The following is a 14,044-nucleotide window of genomic DNA, read 5'->3' on the forward strand; positions in this document are numbered from 1 at the left end:
AACAGGGAACCGTGAAACAAAGGACAGGCAGTTCCAGAAGACAAATGCTTTAATTGCCCTAAAATGCCTTGGCATCGGCCGTGTTTGTGGTGTTGGAGCCCAGGTACATTAGATTTTCACCCTGGAGTGCGGAGGTTGATCTATCAGTGGCATGCAGTTGCTTTAGTTGACAACTCCGCCCTTACTTACCACGTACTTGAAACTTGTTTGCCTTTTTTCCAGCATGAGAAAGTACATGCTGTTTGAACATACTTATGTAAGAGTCATATAACAGACTCTTGCAGAAAATCAGAAAACCTTAATGCTTCGGTGTTGCTTTCTAGTAGTTATTCACTTGAAACAGAGAGAATCTCTGAATTATCTGCTCCCTAGCTTCAGTTCATAAAATTGCGTCGGTTTCCACAGCTAAGATGATTCTCGAGGGCTCTTGGCACCACAGCTGTGGGAGGCTGCAAATGTCTGCTTTGTTTTAACCTTCGGAGGTAATTATCAAGGTCGCATCATTTGCAACACAGTAGATTACCTTTTCTTTTGCTCTGCAAAATTTTAAAGGTTGAGAACTGTGATTCGCCTATAGTTCGAAAAATAAAAGAGAAACTATTATGTACAAAACTGCGTCTTTAATTTGTGAAGCATTTGTCGTCTAAGGCTTTAACTATCAGCTCTTTCAAATAGAGATACGTGTCAGGATCCAAGAAGTCCTGACATGGCAAGAATCAGGTACTGAAAGGCAAAGGAGATTTGCTTGTGTAAATTAATACTAGTTGGGAGATCATCAGGCTGCTTTAAGAGACTTTGAAATGTTTTTCATTTAGTAAGCATGTGTGTGCCACTTAGACACTGTCAGTAAGATTTATACTTAGGAAAACATTATTGTGAGAATTATGTGGGCTGTCTTCAGCCTCCTGACGAAGTTTTCTACATATATTTGATTTTTAGGTGATTTTACTGTTATAATTGCTTCTAGACTGTTACATGCAAACATCTTAGGCCCTAAACATTGGTTTCAATTAGCGGCAGTGACTTCTCTGCCCTTTATGAAAAGATGACACTGTGGACTGGAGAGCCTTTATCTAATTGTGTTTTGCTGTTGCCCTGTATCACTAGCAGTAACTGCTTAGTGCCACTGTACTGGATTTCTGTGAGACTAAAGGCAAGTGTTGGGAATTATGCAGCAGAATTGGGGTGATCCCAACACTTTGCATGAACTATAATCTAAAATAGATCTTTTCAGAATGAAGCATTAAAGTAATAGAATGTATGATACTTTTTTGATTGCTTAGTCCCCTCTTTTCCTGGTTCCGTGTCCTCTTAAGGACAACCAGGAAATCTTTCTTAGTGATTAAAATAATGTTTAGGTAGTTCCACAGCTCACGAAATGGGATGTGCCGTACCTTTATAAAACCTATATGTTTAAAAGCATTAGAAAGCTCCTGGAACACAGTAATCCTCAACTGAGGAACGGCCTATTATTCCGGGACTATTTCAAAGCTGCGTTTAACTTAGAGCAAAAGTCTGGGTGATAGCATTTGTGTGTGTGTTTTAATAGTTACCAATCTTGTCTTTCTCCAGAACTTCCTTGTAGGGTAAAGGAGATCTCGTGTTACAAGACTGGTCACATTTAATTGTTGAAATAACAGTATTTAAGTACTCATGGATGGTGTAACTTTTGTCATACTGTGTCTGTGTCAGTTTCATCCCATTGTAGTAGTCTTGGAATTGGTCACTCTAATGGGGGGAACAGAGTGCCTGTTAGAACAGCTACAGGTCTGTCCGGTTAAAGATTTTCAAGTCTAGTTTATTTTCAAATAGGTATGAAATTTCTAATTGCTGGGGAAAATTTAATTTTTTAAATTTAACAATTGATCTTTGGCATCAGCTGTAGAAAGGCTGTGGATCTTAATCCCAGATTGCAGTGGATTTCTGTGAATTTTGGAAGACTTCTCAAAAATGAGATAATCTATTTATAAAACAAATATTTATGGCAGTAAGTATATAGGGCATAATTTTGTCTTCTAATAGATGAGTCTTACCATAGTGAAGAATGTTTGCAAATGCTGTGTTACCTACAAAGATTGGAGCAGTGACATGGGGAGGACTGGTTTTGCATGACTGTGCTGGCATACACGCACCAGTGCACGGTGCACGTCATCTTTCGGAGTCAAAGGTTCAGTCTCGGTCTCATGACCAAGTGCTCTAAATGCATTGAGAACTTACATGGTCAAAATAGGACGCTTTTCTCAATTATCTTACTCTGTCCTCTTCCTCAGAAAGATCGGCACTATGTTGGATACCTATGTTGGCTCCCTTGAAAACTTTGCTTACTGCTTGTTCTCAGAGCCTTTGAAGCCTTCTATTCTTTAATTGTCTTTTACCAGTACTTGTGTCATCCTGGTCCCGCTTCAGAAAGTAATTTTTTTTTCCAGAGCCAGTAAATTATGATTTAGAACCTGCTGCAATTATGTGGGTATTTTTGTTTAGGGTTTATTTTTTGTTTATTTGTTTATTTGTATTTTTATTTTTGTTTATTTGTATTTTGTTTATTTGTATTTTTATTTTTGTTTATTTGTTTATTATTTGGGGAGGGTGTTTAATCTAGGTTGGGGTTTCTTTTGTTATTCTTTTTTGGTGGTTTGGTGCTTTTTTTGTTGTTTTGCTGTATGTATTTTTGGGGTTTGGTTATGGGGGGGGTTTCTGGTTTTGTTTTTGTTTTTTTTAGCAGACAAAGCCATCATTCAGTGCTAGAGAGCTGAGGTTATTTTTTACTTAAATATTACATAATTTAAACAAGTGCTAACTGCAGCATTGTAATTAAACAGCTTGATGCAGTAGCAAAGTATACTCAGGTAGTTTAATACCGTAAACTATTAATGTTTGGATTGGGTTTTAGTTGTCTTGTTACTGGGATTTTTTTGTTTTGTTTTTCTTTTTATACCGATTGCTTTTTGAAAGCTTTTTTTTTTTTTTTGCTCTTTATCTCGTTAAGGGATATTGTAGTTTTCTATTTCAAATGAGAATGTAGACCTTGTCAACTTCTTTCCATTCAGTGTGAGATGGCTCTTGCATTTCTGAATGTATTTAGGATGTTTATGATCCAAGCTTAGTAATAACAGAGTGAGCTGTGGGAGCTCTGGTTTGATATCTGGTACAGCATCTACCCTGGTGTGTATTCATCAGCTGCAGGCTTTGTTTTTAGGAAACATGAGCTACCCAAGTCTTCCTGAATTTAGGTCAGCATTGTCGTTGTGCATCTGAGTCCCAAAACCTCAGACAACTATAGTTGCTAATCTAGGAAGAAAACGAAACTCATTAGTGCTCTCTTTTCACATGAATAATGTGAAAACGACAGACAAAAATACTGCCTGATACAATCCTACGGTCAATAAGAAGTGTGCAAGGCAAGATAGAAAGCCTTATTGTTCTCGGTTTTTTTCCAATGCCTGCTCCCTTTTCATGCTTTTGTCTCTGCTTTTGTTTTGTACCGGCAATCCAGAGCTGCTTTTGAGAAGTTTCTTTTTACTTCTTAAAATTGTGCAGTTATCTGGGGTGTGGTTTATATACATGTGAAGGATGTTTCCTTAGATTTTCGTATGTGTTCACTGAGTTAGACATGAGTTCATATGTATTGGGCCACTGTGGCTTTTTCCTAAGACTCGCTCAATGATAACTCTCCCTGAAGGATTGTGTTGTTGTTAACTCCGTTGTACCAAACTCATTTTTTGACATCAGCTGATAAACTGCCATATTGATAAACTGAGCGTGAGCTTAACAATGCAGCCTCATCATAACCAAGATTTCACGTGTTGGTTCAAGCTGTGTGTTATTTGCCTTGCCTCATTAATTTTCGGTTGGGATTTTTAAGGCTTTAGAGAAAACCCATAAATCTCTCCTTCATGTCTCTCTTTAACAGCAAGGCTGTCTGTAGTCCGGCTTGCACTCTCTATTCTAACATCTGCTTCATCATCTAGCTCTGCTTAATAGCGAGCAGATTTGACTACTTGTATCTCTAGCCTCCTTAGCACAACTTCATATAAGCTGATTCTGAGAATCTCCAGGAGCATATGGACTGTTCAAGGAAGGAATGATTTCTAAGGAGGGGCCAAAAGCAACTGCAGTCCATGAAGCTGTGAGAAAGAAGTTTCCAGTCCTCCTTCTCTCTCTTCATTCTCACCTCCCACACTCCCAGTCTGATCCTGGATGCTCCTCTATCTTATGATTTTTCTAACAGATCAAACTTTACAGATGTGCTGGTTGTGGTGCAAACAAAACACCTGTGTGTTCTGGAAGTTAACAATTGACTTTCACAGTTATTCTTATCACTTGAGCAAAAGTATGTAAGAAGAGATGCTTGTTTCTTTGCTCTCTTAATAAGGGAATTCTTTGATCTGTAGCTGTTACACAGACTTTTGTGGAAAGATGAGAAAGAACAGGATTTTGTTTTTTTCACAAAATAGAAAGTAATTTGTGGCTGCATTAGGCAATGACTGTCTCTTTTTTAGTTGGGTCTGAAGTGACTGAGGATGTGATCCTGCCTCTGCCATCAATTTACAAGAAGTATGCTCTACATCTAATTAAGAGTGTATGACTGTTTTCATCTGTTGAGGATTAAAGCAAAATAAAGCTTTGGCTTTGATCTTGTAAATGTTTCTTTAATGGACAAAAAAGCTCTGTCATTCTTTCCCCTTCTCAGAAATGCATTGTACTTTCTGAGGCATCACTTGTGTGCTCTGTTAGGAAAATTGCACTGTTTCTTTCCAAGAAAACTTTTGGTTTCTGTTCTTCCTGAAAAATTACGAAGACAGAAAAAGTGGAGTGGATGATAATTCTCCAGCAAGAAACAATGGAGGACAGTCTTTTTTAGACTTTCTGTTTGCTCTACTAAAGTCATTCTTCACTAACAGTGCACGTACTAGCAGCTTTGAATTTCTGTTTCTAAATAAAGTTGAAGGAAGTTGATTAACTGTGAGTCAGTCTCTCTCTGTCTAGGTACCTGGAGGTTTCACACGCCATTTAACTGAAAGCGGTACTTGGGAGTAGCTTGTGCTCATTGTGTGGGCTTGGCTTCCCTGTGAGCAACACTAGTCATGGGGCTCCTTTTCTGGTCAGAATTAATATGCTTTGGTCAAAGGGACAAAAGATGGACCGGAGCTGCACTTGATGCTTTTTAGACTCTGCTTTGGACTGGCTATGAAAACTACTGTGGGAAACTTTTTTAAAGAGCTATTTCTTTGATCTATAAGGGGAAAGTTTAAAGAAGTGTTAAGGAAGAAGGTGTACAGAAAGAAATACCAAAACCTAATAGGTGAAACTGGGGTAATGCTGAAGTTGTTAATGAAACCAACTTTGAGGGAAGACTAGATTTTATAAAAATAATTCTGCTTTTGTGTAAAACAGAACTGTCATGGACTTCTACAGTCAGAAGATCCTTAAGTACTGGAATTGTCAAAAACTGCTAACTTCTTGCCTTGTCTTCTCTTTCTCAGTACAGCCTTTACGATAGATCTACCACAGCTACCAGAAGTCACGATGCATGCAGGCTTAATGACGTTAGCTGTGCTTGCAGGCTCCTAGTACTACTCTGCTTTCCTAAGCTTCTTAATGCTTTATATACAGATGTTTAAAGTTGCAGTTAAGTGATTTTTTTTTTTGCACATGGAAAATTAATTTTTTGCTTAATTTAATTCATGTGGTTTTAGTATATTATTTTTTTTTAACACATCACTACATTTCAGACTACATACTCCTTATCAGCATGTTCCTCTGACAATTTTAGTGCTATTCTCTGCATCTAAAAGATGCTTGGTTTTAATTTGCTCTTCTAAGATCAGTCACATGGATTGCTATTTAGTAATTACTTGAGATAGTTCAGTGCATGCATGTGCTAACATAACCTACAAATGTGATTGGATATTAAACGCTAAATATGGCTTATGCAGGATTGTAAGTAATGTAGAATCTGGAAATAGTTATACAGATCTTGTTGTTAAGGGCTAAACATTTCACAGCACAAGAAATCATCTTGGTTTCTAAATAAGTAACATGCAATATGATACCACCTCAAAAGAAATACACACATACTTAATGATATTCGGGAATAAGTAACATGCACAGTTTACAGAGAGAGTCATGGTTCCAGGCTTCAGTCTTCCTGTCACATCTCTTTCTATGTTTTTATCTCTATTACTGCCTAAGTGCATAGTATTTATATAATATATGTAACTATGTGTATCTAGATATATATATATATATATAAGCATTCATTTCTTACCATCTAGAAGAAGCATCACATCAACATTTCCTTGATTAGTTTTGCAATCAAGTACATCTCTTTGAATATTGCAATTTGACAGTACTGCAGTGTTTCCAAAATGTCACTGTTACTTCTTTCAATATGTGCATCTGTCTCCACCGTTGTAGATCATACCTGAGGTCTTTTGCATGCACAGTTACCTCATGGCTAGAGCAATTCTGACGTGTGGCTTCTGGCATCATGAGGCACATTTGAATGGCTAGTAGGTATCATAATGGGAGTCTCCAGCTTTCTTAATTCTGTACAAGCCACGTAAGGAAATATTTCTGCATGACTTTTCTGAGGAGATCAGCTAAATCCCCTGTGACACTTCTAACACAGAGAGCTTTCTGGTGCTCTGGTGCTTTCTGGTGAGAAAAGTTAAGGCAAAAGCTACTTTTGGCTGTCACTGTCTAAAATGGTCTCAAGTTTTCTGTGCAGCTCTCTTTTATTCCCTGGATGGATTTGACAGAGAAGTTACCTAGTGCTCCATTAGCAGTTGAAAGATTATAGACAGCAGAGATTTAGCAAAGGATTAGTCAATTGGAGAGTGTGCATTATCCGGCCAGGCTTAGAACCGTGATTGTCTCTTCAATCATTTTCATTAGTGTCTTATTCAAAGATCGAATTATGTAACAATGACGTTTCTGGGGAATCTGGTAGGAATTTTTCTTCGGTTTCTCTCTCTCTTCTACTAACTATCCTAGTCTGGGAGAGGGGAAAAAAGCATTGTTTTTATGCTTCAAACTTGCAGCATGTTTTTAAAAGCAGCATTTCAAATCAATGAAGAGGCATGACTTTAGTTGCAGCATCTGCATTTGGATGATAACGTGGTGGAACTCTTGAGAAAGGCAGGATGCGGTACAAGAAATACATAACTATTTTAGAAGCAGCAATAGGTATTACTCCCCTTAACAAGAGGGAGCTGCTTCCTGAGGGTAGACACGCAAATCTGTGGCAACATCCAGGGTAAGTGTTAAAAAGCAATCAGTGAGTAACTATGGGAAAAATTGTGCTCACCTTGAATCATGCGTTTTAAAAACTTGTTATCAGAAAGAGGAGAGTTATTAGTAAAACAGGTAACCTTTTTTGTACCTTCCAAGCTCTGTATCTTCAGTAGTTGTGGTTGAACTTAGTGGTTTCATTAGATATTTCTGTGTACTACCTACCTGTCCTTGGCTGGAGGATAACTAGCAGAAGGTGTTATTTCTAAATGAGGAGTTTGCTGAAGAACAGGAAGAATAAACACATGTATATTCATCAAAACAGAAATGAAATAGCTGTTTTGTATTTTTTGCTTGCCACTAACGTGATGTATATTTGATATGATGTGTTTCCCCTCTCCTCATTTAAAAATATGCATATTTTAATTTTTATCTGTCAGAGAAGCAGTTCCTAAAATGAGAAAAGAAAAATCACTTTTGTCTGTGCAGGCAACTTTACTTCTCTGTTTAGAAGCAGGAGTTCATCATACTTAGGAATACTGTTTCCCTACAAGAAGGTTTTTTTGATTTTTGTTAAAAACAATACAGAGTGCTTTCTTGTACCATACAACTTGAGTATTAGGCTTCAGAAAAATTCTTGTGTAAATAGTTTTTTCCACCAAAAGCGTATGTTGTGTGGAAAACAGAGTTGTCATTCTCTTCCATCTGCCTCTGTATGAGTAGCATGGATGGATGGGTGTCTTCAGGGTCCTTCTGGTCTCTTGTATTTTTGTAATACAATAGAATGTTGTCACCATGTTTCAGACATTGCAGAGGAGTGCAAAATATGAGAGGCTTTTGTCCAAGACCAATTAGTATGTTTCTGTTGGTTTGGAATAGTTCTTGTGTAAGCAAGACTTCAAAGAAAAACTTGGATTATAATTGTGGCTGTTTGAGTATAGCTGAATTCAGATTTATCCTGTAACTTTTCCACAAATGTGCTTTCTTTAATGATGGTAGCAGCAGTAATAGCAAATAAATCATAAGTACCATCTGATTTTTTTTCCAGATCTATCACCAGAACCACAAAAACTAGTTAGAAAATACACTAATGGAAATGGTTTTGTGTCCTTTTATTAACACAAGTGTTCTTCACGTTGATTCCAAATTTCCAGTGTCATGTTAATGAGAGCTTGTAGGGCTTTTTGTTAAAAACTTGCCTATTAAAAGGGATTCTCAGTGCAGTCTGTTTGGACTCAGGACAGTGGAGTATGCTTCCTTTGGTTGTTCCGTATAAATTATGTACATGCAAATATCTGATTTGTTCAGCTGCTTTTTATATGTTGATAAAATACATGATTTCTCCTGCTATTTTGAGAAGCTATGTTGGAAAGTTCTTGTATATATATTCTTGTAGAATTCTTCTTCGTTTTCAAGAAGACTGGCCAGAGTCACAGCTTGAAACAAGCCCTCTAAAAATGAAACTTACTAACTGTAATGTCTATTTCTTTTGTAACTGTGACTGTTTGTCTTTCGTCTATTACTGAGTATTAGTCAGTATCTAAGTACAAAATACACTGTTAAAATTTGTTTTTATTTCCAGCATTCTTATTTGGATATCCCCATGCTTTCAGGGAGAGGTTTAGTTAAAGTGATTGTTGTACACACTTGGAATTTCAAGCTGGTTAAGATGTATCTGGATTATGTTTGGATTTGCCATTCCAACAGTTTCAGAAAGGCAGAAAGGCTGTTGTCATTGGACTGTAGTAGGGATCCCTTTTATGTTTTTATTAAAACTTTCAGGGAATGAAAGGTTGGTAACCAGCAATTGAGTTAAAGTAAACTGAGTTGACAAAAAAGCACTGTTCTTTTTGTAGCTGCATACTGTTTATTCTATATGACTAGAATAAACACATTAATAATGCACTTTGCTAAGATCAGCTTATCACTCAACTTCTAGAGGTACTTTGTTACATTCTTTGTAAAAATAAAATGTGATAGAAGTGTGAATGTGTGTGTATAGGAAAAATTTGTAACATAATGAGACACTTTCCAGAACCTAATACTGAATAAAGGGCATAGAGGTTCTTATTTGTCAACTCCTCACTGCACAAATTCAGATGCATAATTAAGCGCTTTATTTTTCTTAAACATCTCTTAAGATAAAAAATAGCACTTGAGTGTGATGCTAGGTCATCTTGACTGTGATGGCTAGAACCATTGTTTGAAAGTTGTAAGAATTCTGCTTAAAAACCCAGACTACCGTGCAAAAGAAAGCAGAAAAGGCAGATACATTATTTTGCTAAGGTATTAATTCATATTTTCATATCAAAGACATTACAAAGTTAAGTTTTTCTGCTTCCATCTTTGCTTGGAATAGTGATGATTTCTGTGACAGATAGATTGATTTTTATGAGGTTTGACAAAGGGAAAATGATGGCAGCAGTGGCAGTTAGGTTTAGCTTGCTTCTGTGACTTTTCTGCAGCCTCCAGAATAGTATTTTGTGCATAGCCTAGAACAATAAGGCTGAAGTTTGTTTTGAATGTACAGTATAGCTTGTGCTGCTCTTTGGTGGTCATTCATATAAACTCATATTAAGCATCTTTTTCTTCTGCAACTTTGGAAATCATGCCTTAATTTAAAACTGTAGTTTACTTTTAGAAAATGCTTTTATGCTGGAAGACCTTGGGGAGAAAGGATAAAATAACCTTCTAGTTTTGAGGTGTGATGTCTGGTAGGTGCATGCATTGTTGCATGTAGTAAAAAGTTAATCTGAAACAAAATATATTTTTTAAAAGTTTTAGATATTGAATTTTGTTTTTTCAAACCTGTGACCTTATTATATTTGTGGTCACAAAAATGTAAGACACAAGACACATCAAAACTTGGGCAGATGGGGAAGTTCTACAGAATTCTTTCAGTATCTTTTTCTTACATGTCTCAAGTGATCTAGAAATGGCTAATGGAGCATTAACCATAATGAAAAAACATCTATACATTGCAGGGGGCGGGGGAGGAGTGGCACGGAAACAGGCAAACAATCTCAAACCTGCTGAAAGAATAGCTAATATACTTTCCTAGGGAAGTCTGGCTATATCCTTTGAAGATGGAACACTTTGGAAAAATGTTTTTGAGAGAAGAATTGAAATTAGTGAGTTGCATGTTGGTTTTCTTTTAAAAACAAAACAAAAGCCACCACCAAACCCTAACCACTAGCTTGTGTTTCTATTTCTGTCAAAAGTCCCTTCTTTATCTTAGTGAAACGATTAATTTTCTCTTTTCCTACCAAGGGTAATCAAGGACTAGACAAGGGGTCAGGGAGAGGGGGAGTCCCACGACAGGGATGCTGAATGGAAGCCAACATGCTACTTGTGCCCAAGAGAGGTAGCTTATTGAGCAGGGGAAGGAGGGTAGATGATTACACTGGAAATTGTTTTCTTTCTGTCATTTGGCAACTGAAGTTCTTAAGTTACCATTGGATGTCATTGGAGCACATGTATCCGATTGTTCTCGCTGAGGTTATGATCAAGATACAATGCTGTTACTAGCTGTCCTGTATACCATTTGTGCAAGCTAAACAATCAGACCAAAACTAAATTGAAACAAAAAGCCAGATGGTTTGTGGAGAGGACCAGTGCAACAAAGTAACTGTAAGTATGCTTCCTGTCAATACCCTATTCCATTGGCAAAAATGGATGGATTGCTTTACATGCAGGCTTGTGTGTAAATATTGCTGAGTATCTCCTTATTTTAAACCACTATTTCCACGTGATTTCCACAGAAGCTAAAGCATGTCAAACTTATCAGGGAAATATATTTTATATCCTCTTTATCTCTATGATTTCAGTGTTCCAGGCTTCACAAGAACTCCTTTGTGGTTATAAGTGACTTAAATGAAACTTTGTTTTTCAGGGAGCAAACTACTACACTGCCATCTCCTTGTGAGTGGGACTGGGAGCACAGCTGTACATCAAGCCCAAAGCATAGCACAGCAGGTAGACAACGGCACTCAAAAATCATCACTCCTCCCAAGGTACTAGCCTGTAGTCAAGTTGCGTCAGTTAGACCTAGCCATTAGTTTAAAATGATATATTCTTGTCATGTGCTAGCTAAGGTATATATTCTTTTAACTATGTTTTTATAAGGTTTCAAGAAATTTTACTTAGCAGAGTAATATGAAATTAAAACTAGTTCTTTTGAATTATCAAAGAAACTTTAAATGGTTACATGTGCATTTACTGAGAACTTGATGATGTACAACAGGCCTCCAGAAGAGGAGAGGTTTCTGCAATGAAGTCAATATTCTGCTAAAGTTATGCAAATAATAATGCACAGGCCTGTACTGGTTCATCTGTTAGCTAAACATTGGTAAAGAATTGATGTAATCTATGATGATGTCTTCAGCAAATATAAATATTTAGCACGGACTTGGGGATAAATGAATTACTTTAAGCACAAAGGGTAATATTCATGGGAGTTGCTTAGTGACTCAGTCAGTCCTAGGAAACAGAATAGCCACACAGGGAGAGTTGTTTTGCTGCATATTTTCTTACAGTACATCATTAAGGTAAATATAATCCTTTTGGCATATTAACCTTGCTTTTGAAACCTTTTCTCAAGTGCTTCCAGAAGGACTATAAAATGTATCCTTAGTTTTATGTGTCAATCGAACATGCTTGGCTTGTTTTTGTAAGTGATTAACAGATGATGACTTTAAGAGAGGGAAAGGTTTTTATGCTGATGTTTTGCAAAACTATAATTGACTTCCATTTTTGAGATGAAGCAACTATTGCTGCTTTAGTAATTTACTTCAAAATGTGCATATCTGCTGTCCTGACTTTCTAATTTGTGACATATTTAACCAAAGCTCTTTAATTTTCTGGGAGTGAGGGAAAATTTGATATAAGAGTATCAGTGAAATGTAACTAGGCAGAATGTCTCAGCTGAGGTCTTGAGCAGCCTCTGACATTTTCCTCAGAACAAAAACCTTCAGTGGTAGGGTATGCCAACTTTACATCAGGGAATGTGGATAGTTGTGAGCTCAACCCTTAGCAAAAGAAACTCCAGAACCATTTATCAGCAAGATCGAGATGGCTCAGAAGGTGCATCCAGCTGCTTTGTCTGTGGGCTTCTGGGAGTTTGGAACTGGCGAGGGAATGACTGGGTGGTTGTGTCCATCTGCTTTCTCTTATTGTTCTTGCTGTTCTCTTTTGGACTAATTGCAAGCTCACTTTAGTCATACGCGAAAAACATCACCCAAAAGTGGGCATTAGTACCCTAGCTGGGACCTTGCTGTTTCTGAATAGAGTTGCAGAACTGCTTTGTTTCTTAATAAGCTCATCAGCAGGAGGTTTGCCAGTATAAATAGTATGGGGAGAGGCAGAGCTTTGAAGCATACTTTTCGTGCTCTAAGGAACTAACTTGGCTGAAGAACTGCTGTCTGGAGCTTTGTTTTTTAAATTAACCCCTATATCAGGGAAAAAAGTAACACATCTTTCTGTATGTTACATCTTATGTAATCTGCATATTCTTTCACTTGTTTTTAATAAGCATAATGGTCTCCATGAGAATTGGATTTTTGTTTTCTTTATTGTGTTGTCTTAATTAATTTAAGTCATAACAGTTGATTAGTATGGTAAAGCTTTGATGTTGTAGGGCTTGACTTCTAGTGGGGAAAGGCAGATAAATAGCTAAAAGCAGAGGATTGTTTCACATCCTTGCCAGTAGTCAAGAAACATAGGGAAGAGAGGAAGGAAATGAGATGTAAGCAAAATGAATGTTCAAACAGAATGTGCCTGCAGTTAAAAATGAAAAAATTTGGGTTAGGGAAGATACTTCCTTTCAAGTGTTGATACACACTTTTGTATGGTGTCTGGGGAGAAAAACAGTACACACTTGTGTGGTTTGGATTTATTTAAACTACATTGTTATTTCATTCTTTAGAATAGTGGTTTTAGTTTTCGTAGCTTCTTAAAGTAGTAGAGGTTGAAGTGCTTATGCCAAGTAAACTCGTTTCAATTTGCATGTCAAGGAGGGGATGGGGTGTGTGTGTGTGCGGGGGGGTCTGTGTTCAAGCAGAGTCACTGTTTTGCTCTCTTGTAGTAGGTCAAACTATTTTATTTGCTTGCCTTACTAGTGTAATTTTCAAGGAACTGCAATGTAATTTAAAACATTGCTCAGATGAAAATGTGGTTAGAACAAATAGACTGTATTTCTATTTCTCACAACTATAATTTTTATTAACTGTTACCAAACACCTCTGCATATTCTCATGCTGTTTTATTTATCCTGTGAATATGCTATACATCTCTCTTTTCTAATTACCATATTCTTTGCAAAAAGAAAGTAGCAACAAACAAAGCAAACAGTCTTCTGATTTAAAGCAGACCAAACTTGTAGTGTGTAAGATCTGTTAGAACTGATGACTGTCCAAAACAGTGAGGAAAATATACATGACATTTTATATATATAACTGTATTTCATATTGTTAATGTCCAGTGCTGTTCCTAGTTGTTCAGCATGTAACAGTGTGTTTCAAATTTTTTTGTGAACTTAGAAATTGAGTTTATGATTGGCTTAGAACAGTACTGCCTCTTGCTCTAAATAATTATCTACATTTTAAAATTTTTAGCAGTTTGAGATGTCTCAGTAAATCTCTGTGTCTAGGTTTAAAAAATTTAAAAATTCTTCTCTTCAAAACATCATAATAGGTGACTTCCTAAGTGACAAAGGATTTGACACTGTGATTATCCCATAAAAAATATGCACAAAGTGTGGGATGCTGTGTATGTTGGGCTCTGTTTTTTCCCAAGACATCTATGCTTTCTAAAA

The 14,044-nt window shown here is 36.8% G+C and overlaps 1 protein-coding gene across 1 annotated transcript in view; it reads left to right on the forward strand.

Annotated features, from left to right (window-relative positions):
• The first annotated feature begins 11,228 nt into the window (after window positions 1-11,228).
• Window positions 11,229-14,044, forward strand: part of TJP2 (tight junction protein 2) — a 50,769-nt gene continuing 47,953 nt past the window's right edge. The window contains exon 1 of the mRNA XM_066568685.1: window positions 11,229-11,246. The gene's annotated coding sequence lies outside the window, so the exon portion shown is untranslated. The remainder of the gene's footprint in view (window positions 11,247-14,044) is intronic.

This window comes from Molothrus aeneus, chromosome Z (assembly GCF_037042795.1).
Source record: "Molothrus aeneus isolate 106 chromosome Z, BPBGC_Maene_1.0, whole genome shotgun sequence".
In the NCBI taxonomy this organism is placed as follows: Eukaryota; Metazoa; Chordata; class Aves; order Passeriformes; family Icteridae; genus Molothrus; species Molothrus aeneus.